This window comes from Lycium ferocissimum, chromosome 11 (assembly GCF_029784015.1).
Source record: "Lycium ferocissimum isolate CSIRO_LF1 chromosome 11, AGI_CSIRO_Lferr_CH_V1, whole genome shotgun sequence".
NCBI lineage: Eukaryota > Viridiplantae > Streptophyta > Magnoliopsida > Solanales > Solanaceae > Lycium > Lycium ferocissimum.
This window is the reverse complement of record NC_081352.1, coordinates 48004870-48019220: the sequence shown is the minus strand read 5'-3', so window position 1 is coordinate 48019220 and position 14351 is coordinate 48004870. Positions and strand designations below refer to the sequence as shown.

At 35.6% G+C, this 14351-nt stretch overlaps 2 long non-coding RNA genes across 2 annotated transcripts; both read left to right on the top strand.

Moving 5' to 3' along the window:
- Nucleotides 1-1177, top strand: LOC132036082 (uncharacterized). The gene is made up of 3 exons (XR_009409515.1): nucleotides 1-188; nucleotides 423-521; nucleotides 612-1177. It is a non-coding gene; the product is annotated as an uncharacterized LOC132036082 (long non-coding RNA).
- Nucleotides 1178-13391: 12214 nt separating this feature from the next.
- Nucleotides 13392-14275, top strand: LOC132036685 (uncharacterized). The gene is made up of 2 exons (XR_009409646.1): nucleotides 13392-13681; nucleotides 13790-14275. It is a non-coding gene; the product is annotated as an uncharacterized LOC132036685 (long non-coding RNA).
- Nucleotides 14276-14351: the final 76 nt, after the last annotated feature.

Here is a 14351-nt window from a genome sequence, read left to right as displayed (position 1 = left end):
ATTTTTTTGAGGGCCTCATGTGACAGATTTGCACATTGCTTTTCTACAGGTATGCTCAGTATGGTGATGTCTCTCCTAAAGTTGATGTCTACGCTTTTGGTGTTGTCCTATATGAACTAATTTCAGCCAAGGAAGCGATAGTCAAACCAAATGGTTCTGTTACTGAATCAAAGGGTCTTGTTGCTTTGGTAAATTTCTTTTGCCTTATTTCTTTTTTCCAATGGAACGGATTGCATGGACCCTTTATCAGCTTTAGCAGAATCATTCCTCTTTGAAAGGATTATATGTTTTCTAGTCATTCCTGTTACTAGTCTCTAATTTGACAGGCAATTTAAAACTCACTGTAATTCATAATTGTGTAACACTGTGATGCTAGTTTTTGGTAATATACTGATACCTATTTTGCCTTCTGATGATCATAGTTTGAAGAAGTACTTAATCAGCCAGATCCTGATGAAGACCTTCGAAAGCTGGTTGACCCAAGACTTGGAGACGACTATCCCCTTGATTCAGTCCGGAAGGTATAAGATTTTAAATGAAACTTGCATTGGTAGCTGCAATGGTTGTTTTTTTCGGCTTCTTACAAAAGTCCATGTCTTCACCAATTACAGATGGCACAGCTCGCCAAAGCTTGCACCCAGGAAAATCCCCTAATAAGACCAAGTATGAGATCAATAGTGGTTGCACTGATGACCCTCTCTTCGTCGACAGAAGATTGGGATGTTGGATCTTTCTATAAAAATGAAGGTCTGATAAATCTTATGTCTGGAAGGTAGTAAACCAAGATCTTGCTTCCACACGCAATTAATATCTCATCTAGATCCTTGCTTGCGAACGAGACCGAGACCATGTTGTTTAAGCATTGGATCAGTGTACTTACTACTTGTGCAGTGTGACTTGTATAGTACTTGCTTGAATAGTGTACGAAAGCATAGAAAGAGGTCTTGATTTGTAACAGTTAGGACAAAGTAACATTCTTTGTGAGTTAGATATGGAACATTTCCTCATGGCAAAATACATTTTTTTCTTTGTTGTCTGCTGCTGTGACGAGCAATGTTTATTGTTGTCCCACATTGTAGATCAATTCAGTCACACATGTCTGAAAAATGCAGAATTACTTCTTCATATGTTTGTTTCTTATGGCTGTTACGCAAGAAATCTAGTTCTCTTCATATTTGATAGCTCAGCAATTTCATCTTTGATGAGTTATGGAAAAAAAAAAATGGCGGTTCTTTAATGTCATTAAGAAAGAAAGATTTGAGAGATACTTAAAATTTCAGAGGGATACGTTAATTTATCTTACAGACTAAAGTTAGCCTTTGTGATTGAATTGTAAGTTTGAATAGAAGCTAGAAAACCTATTTTCATACGAATTTGACTACAAAAATTTATTTAGACTTTTATTTTAAAAAATTACGTAATAAATTTTAAATCCTAAACAATTCTGATTTTCTATTTCAACTTTAAATTAGTCTCCAACAAGAAGTCTCCATTTGCTTTCCTAAAGAAAAAGATTGTTGAGAAAGTTTTGACATTTCAAAGATGATGGCACTCGCACAAGCAGTGCACCTAAGACTTAATCACATGATTTTATGGAACTTCCAAAGTAGTACAATCTGATTCAATAAAGTGGTAGATTTGTTTGTTCTCTTCCTTCTTGTTCCATTGCAAAGATGGAAGGCAACTCATATTTTTTCTATATGCCCCATTATTGACATTCCGGATGGTTGTGCTAGCAAATACGAGAGCAATTATAGTTCCGTCAGGATCAGAATATGTCTCACCTCCTTGAATTTGGCTAGGTTTTAAAGCTGTATCTGCAGGTTAAATCCTGAGTCATGTCTCACCTCCTTGAATTACTTTTGCACTTCCACCAAAATATCTTTTCTTAACTACTCTCCTCTGCAATTGTTGCCATGGCTGAGCTCACTGTTTTCATGGTATCAGAGCGAGAATTAATGATCAGTTCTCATTGATTTCCTTCCGCACTTACATTTAGATCCTATTTCTCATACCGATATATAGTTTTTTTCTTTCACTCTCAATCGATCGATTTCTCAATTTTCGTTTCTCGATAGAGATTATTCTTATTCCTTTGTTATTTTCTCGAATTCTCGATCCTATTGTCTCAATCTAGCTTGGGTTATTATTAATTTCAAGCTCTCAATTCGTTCGTAGTGTTTTTAATCCAGTTGTAGCTTAAAATTCAGCTCAATTGCTACCAAAGTCTGACTTTAGAAATAGTGCAATCTGCCTATATCCTTTATCTTGAATCTATCATGCAAGTAATCCTTCGGCTGAGTAATCTCTGTTGTATCAGTACCAGTGATAATCACATCATCTACATATACTGCCACATACATCATACATAGTAGATGATGCAGTCTTCCTGTAGAACAAAGAGTAATCATTTAGTGAATGACTATAACCTCTGCAACACAGTGCCTCGGCTAGTTTGGCATACCATTGCCTGCTAGCTTGTTTGAGTCCATACAAAGACTTGTTAAGTCTGCACACTAGATCATGATTGCCCATGAGAAGACCAGGTGGTGCCTCCATAAAATTTCCTCATGGAGATCACCATAGAGGAATGCATCATTCACATTAAATTGTGAAATGCACTACTGTTTCTTGACTGCAGTAGCTATAAGAGACCTAACAGTGGTCATTTTAACCCTTTGGTGAAAATGTCTCTGTGTAATCTATACCTACTTGTTGAGTATCACCTTTGACAACAAGTCTAGCTTTAAACCTTTCAATAGTCCCATCTGCCTTATGTTTGATCTTATAAACCCATCTACATCCAATGGCTTTCTAGCCAAAAGGCAAAGGAACCAGGTCCCATGTGTGATTTGCATGAAGAGCTTCAAATTCAAGTGTCATGGCATTTTGCCAAGCACGATGCACAGCTGCTTCCTCATATGAAATAGGTTCACTGTCATTTCCAACTTGTTGGACTAAGAGCTGACTTTTAAGAGCCAATGATGTAAGAGAAACAATATTGTTGGTTGAAACAAGGGCATTTGGAGAGTTGTGATATTTGTCGCCTAGGATGGTGTAGATGTAGTCATGCAGTTGTGAACGAAGGGTTGTAATAACCTAAATTTTAAAATAAGGGTTATTTGGTAATTTAGCCTAAAGAGATTAATCAATAAAGCAAAAATGAAATTAAAAGGAGTGGGCCAAGCCCATTGTCTTATTCTGGTTACTGTGTTTTAGTGGCTGACTTGAATAGAAATATTAGGGTAATTGTGTCACACCTCTATCAGGAGTATGACGGGCTCCGACCCGTAGACCGGGAACCACCTGACTTATCCGTTACTTTGAACATTATAAACCATAACTCAAAGAACACTCGCACGAAAAAGGCCCGACGTAGGAATATCCGATCATTCGGCACATATGTTCACATGCGGACCGACAAGGTCTCCACAATATAACGTATATCATAAAGCGGCAAGGCTAAAAAGTAAAATATTAAGAGCTCAAAATAAGGCCGACAAGGCCACCAAAATATTATACAACAATATGAACCGGTGGAGCTATAAAATATCTAATTGTACACACACGTCTACAAGCCTCTACATAGAACACAAATGATCATAAGGGCAATACCAAATAGACTGCAACTCCGAAGTAGGTGGAGTGCTCCGAGAATTCACGATAGAACACCTACGGGTCTTATCCATCTCCCCCGCTACCTGCGGGCATGAGCGCGCGTCCACAAGAAGGGACGCGTCGTACGAATAATGTACTGAGTATGTAAGGCATGAATAACAACATAATATAGATATGAAAGATAACATGGAATATGAGAGATAACCTGTACATCTGGATGCCTCATAAGGCGGTGTCATGCATGCTTAGCCTTTTAAAAAAATATTCTTATACATATATATATATATATTTATATATATATATATATATATATATATATATATATATGCCGTCATTAAGGCTCGGTGTCATATATATAGTATCATGCCCGCCATTAAGGCTCGGTGTTATATATATATAGTATCATGCCGGCCGTTAAGGCTCGGTGTTATCATCATTATTCCGCGTCGGCCTATCCCGCGTCCGGGGGCAATATCATAACATGCCCTTTGCGGTGGTGTGCACATCTACGTGCCATGCCCGTTCAACTATAGCGCGGCGTGGTGTGAGAAAATACATACATATATACATATACAGCATGCATGAGAGCCCAATCAAAAGCCACAACTATATCGGAGTGACGTAAGGTCGGTAGCCTCCGATTATATTATGGATCAGTCATCATCCTTTATCCCACCTTGAAGGAACAAGGTGAGATTATAAGGTGAGATTAACAACAATGAATAAAATCGAGAAAGTCATGAAATAAGCTCAATAATCTCATAATAGCATTAAAATCATAAACTTTGGAATTTCTAGAATTAAGATCTTCATTATCATGTTCATCATAGAAAACATCTCATCTTAAGTATCATAAGAAGTTTTTAAGAATCATAAACTTCTAACTTTTAAGTAAGAGAGAGTTATGGAAACATATATGGAATCATAAAATAGGAATCATGCCTTTTGAGCAAAAATCATAAGATGAGATCAATATCAACAAATATAATCAAAATCTTGAAACTAGCTTAGTTATCTCATAATGACATTAAAACCATAACTTTGGAATCTCCAGAAATCCCATCATAATCCTCATCATGGTCCTTATAGAAAACATTCGTCTTTAGCATCATAAGGATTTTGAGAATCATGATCTGCTAGTGTTTTCAGAAGTAAGGTATTATGAAAGGCGTGTATGTGTTCATAGAAATAATCATGCCTTTAAAAGAAAGAGGAATAGCCTTAACATACACGGAAGATAATTTCTCGACTTCCAACTTACTTCTTGTCTTGCAATTCATTTAAGATCATTCATAGCCTCATAATCTACATATACGACCATTAAATACTATTGTTAGGCTCATCATCATACGCTCGTCTTAAACCCTTAATTTAAATCCATTTAAAATCTGCGAAATTATGGCAAAAGATCTCTCCGTTTATATAGCCCGAAATCATAATATCAACAACCAATCAACAACAACAATACCAACATCATCAAGACCATTATCCATACCAATATATTTCCTAAAACATCCACGATGTTTTCCAAATTTCTCAACTAACTTGACTTGTGATACTACTATTTAATAACTTTATTTCCGTAAAGAAGCCAAAATTAATACCAATAAGGAGAGATTCATACCTTGTCCTTGTTAGAACAATAATATCTCTAATATCCACCTTGAATCAAGCCGAAATCCACCGCAAAACGATACTATAACCGTAACTATGCGTTACCAGCCTTGATTAGCCAAAAATCACTTCAAACCCTCACTTTTTATGACATATTTGCCCCTATATGTGTGCTGGGCTTTAGGATCTATTTTTGGAGCTGAAAAATGGGGTCTTGACCCTTTTATAGGTGGCTAAAGTCGGTGGGACTGTAGCAGTACTGTAGCACGCGTTTCTGCTTTGTTAGCTGAACTTGTAACGTCCCTAATTCTCTACTCCGATGTCGTATCGATGAGAGATTTGTTGTGTTGGAAACTAGACTCGACGACTTCATTTTAAGCTTTTGAAACACCTTAAAACTCATCATATACCTAGAGATATACCCCTCCAAAGTTGACCCAAAATTTTGTCTTAATTCTGCTAACTTTTTCCAAATTTTTGACAAACTTATTTTCTTTGATTTGCTTGGTCCCGGAATCTTCCAAAACTCCCCCTACATACTATTTATCATTTATTATACTTGATAATGGGCATGTTCTCATGTTTGAGGTTGTCCTTCCCGGTTACGACTTACGAGATCGCAATTCATCCTTTACTCGGCTCGTTACGTACTTCCCACGGCTTCTACCGTTCAAAACTTCATGGGACGTCTCGATACTCCATTACAACGGTGAAGTACGTGGCATGCTCATGCTCTGAAAGTGCGGGGTGTAACAAATTGATCCCTTAAGTTTTGAAAGAAAAATAAGTAAACTCATTGAGAAATTGGGGGGAGTCACGGACACAGTGCACAATAACAATTTCATCTATTCAGGTATTAAGAATTCTTGGTCCCTTTGACTTTAAATTTTAAACTACAGTTGATGTGATACTTTTGTTAAAGTGTAGTGAATGATATAATAGTGGGAAAAGTCTCTTGTAGCTGTTCTTTCTCATGGATTTCTTGGGGATGGAATAAATAGTTGGAATAGTGGTGTTTATAACATTGGAAACTCTTGATGTCAAATTAATTCCATTTGGTTTGTTCATGGATTGTGTCAGATGTCTGCTTAATTATAAGATAGTTAATTAAAAGGAGACAACAATTATAAGGAATTAGTCAAGGCAAGTAACACTTCTTTAATTGAAAATTTTGAATTGATCCAAGAGACATTTGAATGATAAAGTCTTCTACAGTCCATTAATAACTTTTATGAGGTTGTCACCATTGGTGTCTACAGTGCAACTTATGGGTTTTGTTAGTATGAGAAATCAGTGTATTAGGAATGCAAACCAGCACACTAAAAGCCAATGTTTCCTTGCAATTTTTCCCATTGCTGCAAGTGCTATGTTTTACACTAAATTGGGTATACATTGTGAGTGATTGGACAGTGAGTTAGACTTTGATTTTGAATTGCCCTGAAAATTTAGAGGATGCTCGTCTAAAGGGTTTTGACTATTTTTAAACCCGTTTTGGTGTAGTTTGAGGTGATTCGAATTTCCGAGAGCATAGTATTGAATTATTGGAAGAGGTGCTTGGATTGTGAATTCGAGGTAAGTGAGACTTTAAGCTTTGGGTACTTGCTTTTCAAACCCGTTTTATAAATATGTTTTGTTTGCCTGGTCCATGTGTTGGGGCGAGCGTGTGCTTGGCAGAATCGGTGGTCCTTAAGGCCAGCCGCATATAATTTATTTTCAAATACTCTGAAACTCTCTTTATAAATTATTTTGTGATGTGATACAACTGTCAGCCATAATATTAGGGCATTGTGTATGCTTACCTTAGCATTGTGTGTGCTTCTTGATGATATTGAGGCATTGTGTATGCCTCCCGACATATTCGGCACATTGTGTATGTTGCCGTGGATTCATGGCGTTGAATAATTCTTTAACTGCTGTTACGACAGGTCCTTAGTGTAAATTGTGTTGAGATATATAATATACTTGATAAATAGTTGTTTGGACCTTGGTTGCTATTATATAATGATATATTCATGTGCATAATATTTTTATGCTTGTTATGTTGTTTGTATTTTCTAACACTTATTCCAGTGGTATTTAAAGTGGCGGGTCGAGGATCGTATTGGGTTACAATTATGTATAACTCACTCCTTACTGCGTGTCCGTGCGGAATCTTGTCATTGAGAACGAGGCTAGTGGTTGAAGATTTCGTAGTGGATTACATTCTTTGAGGTGAGCCATTGCATTGTTCGTGGAGGCAGCCATTTCAGTTTTACCTAGTTTATTTCTAGTTACTTCCTTTATTTTGGGTTTACATGCCCGATATTCAAACTCATGTAACTCTGTTAGATGCTCCATGGTCTTAGCGTGGGATGTGGGCTAGAGATTCTTTTTATCTTAGCGTTGGATGGTTTTCATAAATCGATTATGGATTTGGTTAGTGACTATTTCGTATTGTTATCATTAATAACGTTGTTGGATCTGCACTTATTTCTTTTAGTGCTTTCGTAAATGATAAAGGGTATGATATATGGTTCGCCTGACAGGTGGTGTTCTTGGGTGCCAATCATGTCTAGCGGGTATTTTGGGACGTGACAATGGTGTTGTTCCTAAATGATCTTTTAGGTTCAGGAAATTGTGTAGGTTGACTAAGAGATTGTGGTGATGGTAGTACTGGAGCATTTATAACTGGTGTAGTATCAGTATTATGTGAAGGACTCCTTCAGAAGGAGAATGGGATTCTGTCAATTCTATTAAAGGTCGAGAAATAGGTGATGAAGGTAATGGTGAGTAAGAATAGTCAAGTGAGTAAGAATGGTTCGGTGACAAAGAATGATCAATGGCAAATGCCTTATTTGAGTTATGTTGCAGACCATGCTTTATGGGTCCATCAAAGAAGGGAGCTATAGGAACAGATTTTAAAACAAAATGAAAAGAAGAAGACTGTGACAAATGAAAAGGATAAATGTTTTCATGAAAAGTTACATCCCTTGATATATGTATTTTCCTACTTGCTAGATCCAGAACCTTGTATCCTTTTGCATCAAAAGGGTAGCCTACAAAGACATGTGGTGTAGTTCTTGGTTGGAATTTATCTCTATGGACCTTCGGTATGGTTCGAAAGCATAAACAGCCAAGACTTCTCAAGTGTTTATACAGGGGTTTTCTCTTGTAAAGAATTTCAAAAGGACATTTGTTTTTCAAAGAAGTAGTTGGCAGTCTAGTTATGATATAAGTTGCTATCAAAATACACTCACCCCAACACTTGATTGGCAATTTGGATTGAAATAGAAGTGCTCTTGCAGTCTCCAAGATATATTTATGTTTTCTTTCAACTATGCCATTTTGTTGAGGTGTGTAGGGGCAGGACTTTTGATGTATAATGCCTTTGGACTGAAAAAATGACACTGCCTCCATACTTGTGAATTCTAGGCCATTATTAGATCTTAATGTCTTAATGTTTGCTTGGAATTGTGTTTCTACTAAGGATGAAAAAGCTTTTATGATATGTAGAGCATTGCTCTTGGAAGTGAGCAGATGAGTCCAAGTGGCTCTACTATGGTCATCTACCATAGTCAAGAAGTATTTGTAGTTGTTGTGTGTGGGTATGTGAGAAGGCCCCTATAGATCAACATGAAGGAGCTCATAGACATGGGATGTTGTGCTTTCTCTTTGGGGAAAGAGCAGTCCAGGTTGTCTAGCCATGGGGCAAATAGAACAGGTAAAGGGTTGAGTAGAAGAAAAAGATTTTAGGATAGAGGAGATTCCCTTCATCTTAACAAAGGGCACATGTCCCAGTCTTGCATGCCACAGAAAATCCATATTATCAACATCAGGGAAACAAGAATGTAAAGCAGAGAAAACAGGAGAACAAGAATCTAATACAGTAGAAGTAGACTTGCATACATTCAACACAATTTTGCATTGATTCAACACATTGCACTTTGCTATTTTATTATCAAATGAGGGTTTATTTACATCAGAAGGCATAAGTCCATGGGAACTAGTAGTAGGTGCAGTGGATCTAGAGACACAATGAAAATTCTTATTACAAGCTAAATTCTGAGAGCTGTGAGAAGCTGAAGGAGTGATGCAATGTGAATCAATTGAATCTTTATTACAGGATGGAGTGGAACTGAGTGGAAAAGGTAGTGTTGAGCTAATGGTTAGAGCAGTGGCTGAGGAGCAAGAGTTCTGCAAGCATCTTGGACAAAGAAGATATAAGTCATTCTTGACTTTATCAATTTCCTAAGGCCTCTTCATTGAAAGGGCTTGTATTATGCACAGACAAAAAGACACTATGACTTTGAGATGCACAGTCAAGGAATTAATGGAAATGAGATTATATTTGAAAGATGGCATACAAAGCACTTTATACAAAATGATTCCAGGTGCAAGTGTCACAGTACCAATTTTTGTCACCTTGACTTTATAACCATTGGGTAAGGTAATTAATAATGGATACATGAGAGGTCTAATGTGGGTTAAGTGGGATATGTGGTAAGTCATCTTGGGCCTAGAAGTCTTGTACAGAAATGATGGAGTAATCATCTCACAAAGGGAGTTTGCACCTGATCTTTTGAAGGAATACAATTGCTTGGATTGTGTCAGTCCTAATTCTCCTTTAGATTCTACTGTTAAACTCAAAGCCAAGGAAGGAAAGGCACTGGCAGATCCAACATTGTACAGAAAACTCATTAGCAAGCTGAATTCTTAACAAATACTAGGCTTGACATTGCCTATAGTGCACAACACCTCAGTCAATAGATGCAGGACCCCAGAGAACCTCATCTTCAGACAGCTTTTCATCTACTTAGGAACCTCAAGAGTGATCCTACACTTGGGATTTTTATATCCAATGATCCTGATTGTACTATTAGAGGATACTGTGACTCAGATTTGGCTACATGTCCTGATTCAAGAAGATCAGTCAGTGGCTACATTGTGTTGTTGGGAAATAACATCATCAGCTGGAAATCAAGGAAGCAGGAGACAGTCTCTTTGTCCTCAGCAGAGGCTGAGTATAGAGCTCTTAGAAAGGTGGTTGGTGAGATCACATGGCTTTGCAGATTATTTGCTGAGTTGGATTAGGTTTTCCCTCAATCAGTTTCAATCTTTTGTGATAGCCAATCAGCCTCACACATTGCAAGAAATTCTTTTTTTCATGAAAGAACAAAACATATTGAGGTGGACTGTCATTTTGTGAGGGATAAACTTTAAGATGGCCTTATAGCCTTGCATCACATTGGCACTGAGAACCAGTTGGCAGACATACTATCCAAAGCTTTAACTAGACCCAAACATGAAGCTGTACTAAGCAAGTTGTCAGTGAGAAACTCCCTTCCAACTTGAGAGGGGGTGTTGAGATAATTTATTATGCATAAGCTGTGTATACTCTGTATACAACCGTGTATATTGGTGTATATCCTACCTGGCAGTTGAGGTTGTGTATCAGTTAGTTAGTTGTGGTAGTTTTGTTGATCAGTTAAGAATGTGATTAGAGGATGATGAGTTGTTGCTTAATTTTGTCATTTAGTAGTAGTCTTGTATATATATATATATATATATATATATATATATATATATATATATATATATATATATATATATATATATATATCTCATTTTGCATGGAATGGAATTACTTTTGCACTTCCACCAAAATATCTTTTCTTAACTGCTCTCCTCCGCCATTGTTGCCATCGCTTAGCTCACTGTTTTCAGGATTAATAGAAGTGAATGTTATAAAGTTGATTTTTGAGCAAGTTATACCCCTTTGCTTGTTTGTTTTTGTCATTACTTCTTAGGTTCTTTCGAAGCCATAGGATATTGTTTCTTATAGTACCAGCTAAAGTTAACAATTTGCGAAGAATTCATTCTAATCACTACAGTTTTATACGAAAATATTCGATTGGATTGATAGATACCTACGATTAGTTGATTACTATTTTATTTTCTTGGAAAAATAATCTTAATTATCAGTAAAGTTATCTTAATTTCACGAGCCTTTTATTGTCAGGGGAGCAAATCCAACTAGAAAATTCACATTAGGTAATGATAATTAAAATCGAACGGATGACTTTCACCACGTCAAGATGACATTCTACGCTGGATTATATTCCTTACCTGCCCAATGAGTAATAGAACTGGCTAATTTTAGTTTCCTTGTGCAAATTCATGTGAAAAAAAAATCGAAGCATGCAGATTTCAATACATTATCATTAGTGTAAACTCAAGCATAGATATGCTCTATTCCGAATGCCTTTAACTTGCTAAAAACTACTCCGTCCATTTCAATTTATATGAACCTATTTGACTAGGCACGACATTTAAGAAAGAGTGAAGATTTTTGAAACTTGTGGTTCAAAATAAGTCTTGAATATTTGTGTGGCTGTAAATCACTTAATAAAGTGAATTTGTTTCCAAATTAGGAAAGAGGTCATTCATTCTGGCACGGACTAAAAAAGAAATAGGTTCACATAAATTGAAACAGAGGGAGTAGAATGGACTATTAAGTTAATAAAGATTGTGATTCACCTTTTTTGTATTAAAAAAAAATTCAAAAATCAAATTAGTTAAACCAAAAAAATCATTTTTTGCTCAAATGAGATATCTGAAGATAACGAAAACTACAGTTAGTACTCCTTCAGTCTCATATTAGTTGTCATGTTTAGTTTCTTGAGAGTTAATTTAACTAATCTTCGAAGCTAAATTGGATTAGTTTAAGTTAATATTTCAAAATCACAGTTAGTATATTCAAAAACTTTATGAAAAGTATTATAATAAGTTGCGTTTTTTTCTAATATCAATATAATGAAGAAAAAATATATCTTAAAAATATTGATCAAAGTTCATTTAATTGAACTCTAAAAATTGAAACATGATAAAGTATTTTGGGACAGAAAAAGTAATAGTAATAGAATTTGGGAAAAAACATAAGTAGACAAGAATATAAAAGTATTTACATACTCTTAACAGATAAATATAATAAACATCTCATAGCAATTTAATTAAGAGTCTTATAGTAAAGCAATTTCCTAAGTATAAGGAAACAAGAAGCGGCAATGTCGTGGGACGTTATATCCTTTGTAACTGCTTGTCACACTTTTTTTCATAATCTGAAAGATATATTAGGAGAGTCCTTTTTTTTTTTTTTTTTTTTTTTTTTTTTTTTTTGCCTTTTTTTACTTTTTCCTTATTCTAGTCTCATTTTTGTTCATCCATGAATAATAAAATTATAGATTTGATTTAATACGGTGGAGAGTGAGATGTGGAATATGATTACAATATATAATTGCATTATGCACATTACTTATATAATTTTGTTATATGTAGTATAATAAAGCTGTTATATGCAGAATATTATTGGTATAATTTTATTACACTCTTTGTAATAAAATATATATACCTTTCATAAATTATATATTGATTATACGTTGTATAAAAAATATCATATACGTGGTATAATTCTATTAAAGTTGTATGATAAATTATATTATGTATATTACAAGTATTATCTTGTATGTGTGGATGATCAGTGTGATTGGAATATAAAGTCATCAAAGCCTTCATGCATCAAATATATTCAAGGTGAGAGATTTTAACGATGTTTACATATGCGGGAATGAAGCAAGATTATTTTCATAAAGGAATGCTACATCAAACCTCATTGGAAAATTGATCACGGACAAATGCGATAATTGATCAATTTATACTCCAAGAGATATTCAGCGTGACATGAAAAAGGAATTAGGAGTTGATTTGAACTACATGAAGGCTTGAATAAATATTATATACATGAAAAATATAGATATTAATGGTTAAAGAAGAGAGATAAATAATGGGTTTATCCCTTAAAATAAGAGATAAATGAAGAAAAAGAATAAAAGATATCATCCAACCCCTTATTTAGAGGATATTCCTTATCCTAACATACTTTTTTTAATATGCTAAAAAGGTAAAGAAACAGTGTTCTTTTTGAAGAATTTGAAAAGTTATGCTATGTGCTTAATTTCAATACCGTGACTTAAGGTGTAATTTTCTCATAGAATTTGACTTTGATCAATCTGGAATCACCAAATGCCCGCATTAAACGCTACCGACGGCTGCTATAGGAATTAGAATTTTAAACAAAAAAGAAAAGAAAATAATTTAGTAATAGTAATTTTTTCCCATATTAATATTATCCAAATCGAAAATAATGATACTTTAATACAATCAAAACCCAAACTTCATTATTTTAGTAATTTTTCAATTAAGTCAAGCCTTCCCTCCAAAACCCAGCTAAAAGTTTCACAAAATACATTCTTGAACCATTTCTTAGATACCCATTTCAGAAATCTTCATGGTTTTAGAAACATGTTTGAATCCAGACCAAGAATTGTGTTAAGCTTCCTAGTCCTGGTCTACTTATCCTCAGTTCCGTTACCAGTTGAGTCCCAATGCAAGAAAGGTTGTGACTTAGCTTTAGGTTCATTCTATGTACCGACGGGTCCAAATCTCACTTTAATCTCATCTGCTTTAGGTTCATTCTATGTACGGACGGGTCCAAATCTCACTTTAATCTCATCTGCTTTAGGTTCATTCTATGTACGGACGGGTCCAAATCTCACTTTAATCTCACAGATGTTCTCCACCAGTATACCTGAACAGGATAGTGTCATAGCTGGGACAAGAATTAACATACCTTTCGTTGTGATTGCTTGGATGGGGAGGTATTGGGACATTCTTTTCCGTACAAGCTTAAACCCGGCGATACTTATGATCTGATCGCGAGGAACTACTCCGATGTTACGACTGTGGATATGTTGAAGGTTTAATAAGTATCCGGAGGATGATATCCCGGATACTGCGACCTTAAACGTGACAGTGAATTGCTCCTGTGGGGATAGTGGTGTTTCTAAAGATTATGGGCTGTTTGCTACATACCCTGTGCGGGCGGAGGATAACATGACGTCGGTGGCTTCAGCGGCCAATGTGAGCGAAGATATAGTCCGAAGGTATAATCCAGGGGCGGATTCCAAATTAGATATCGGGGCAGGAATCATCTATATACCGGGAAGAGGTTAGTCTTTATATGTTTGTTTTATTTCTGTTACCAAATTAGATATTGGGTCAGGAATCCAACGTAAACCTTACCA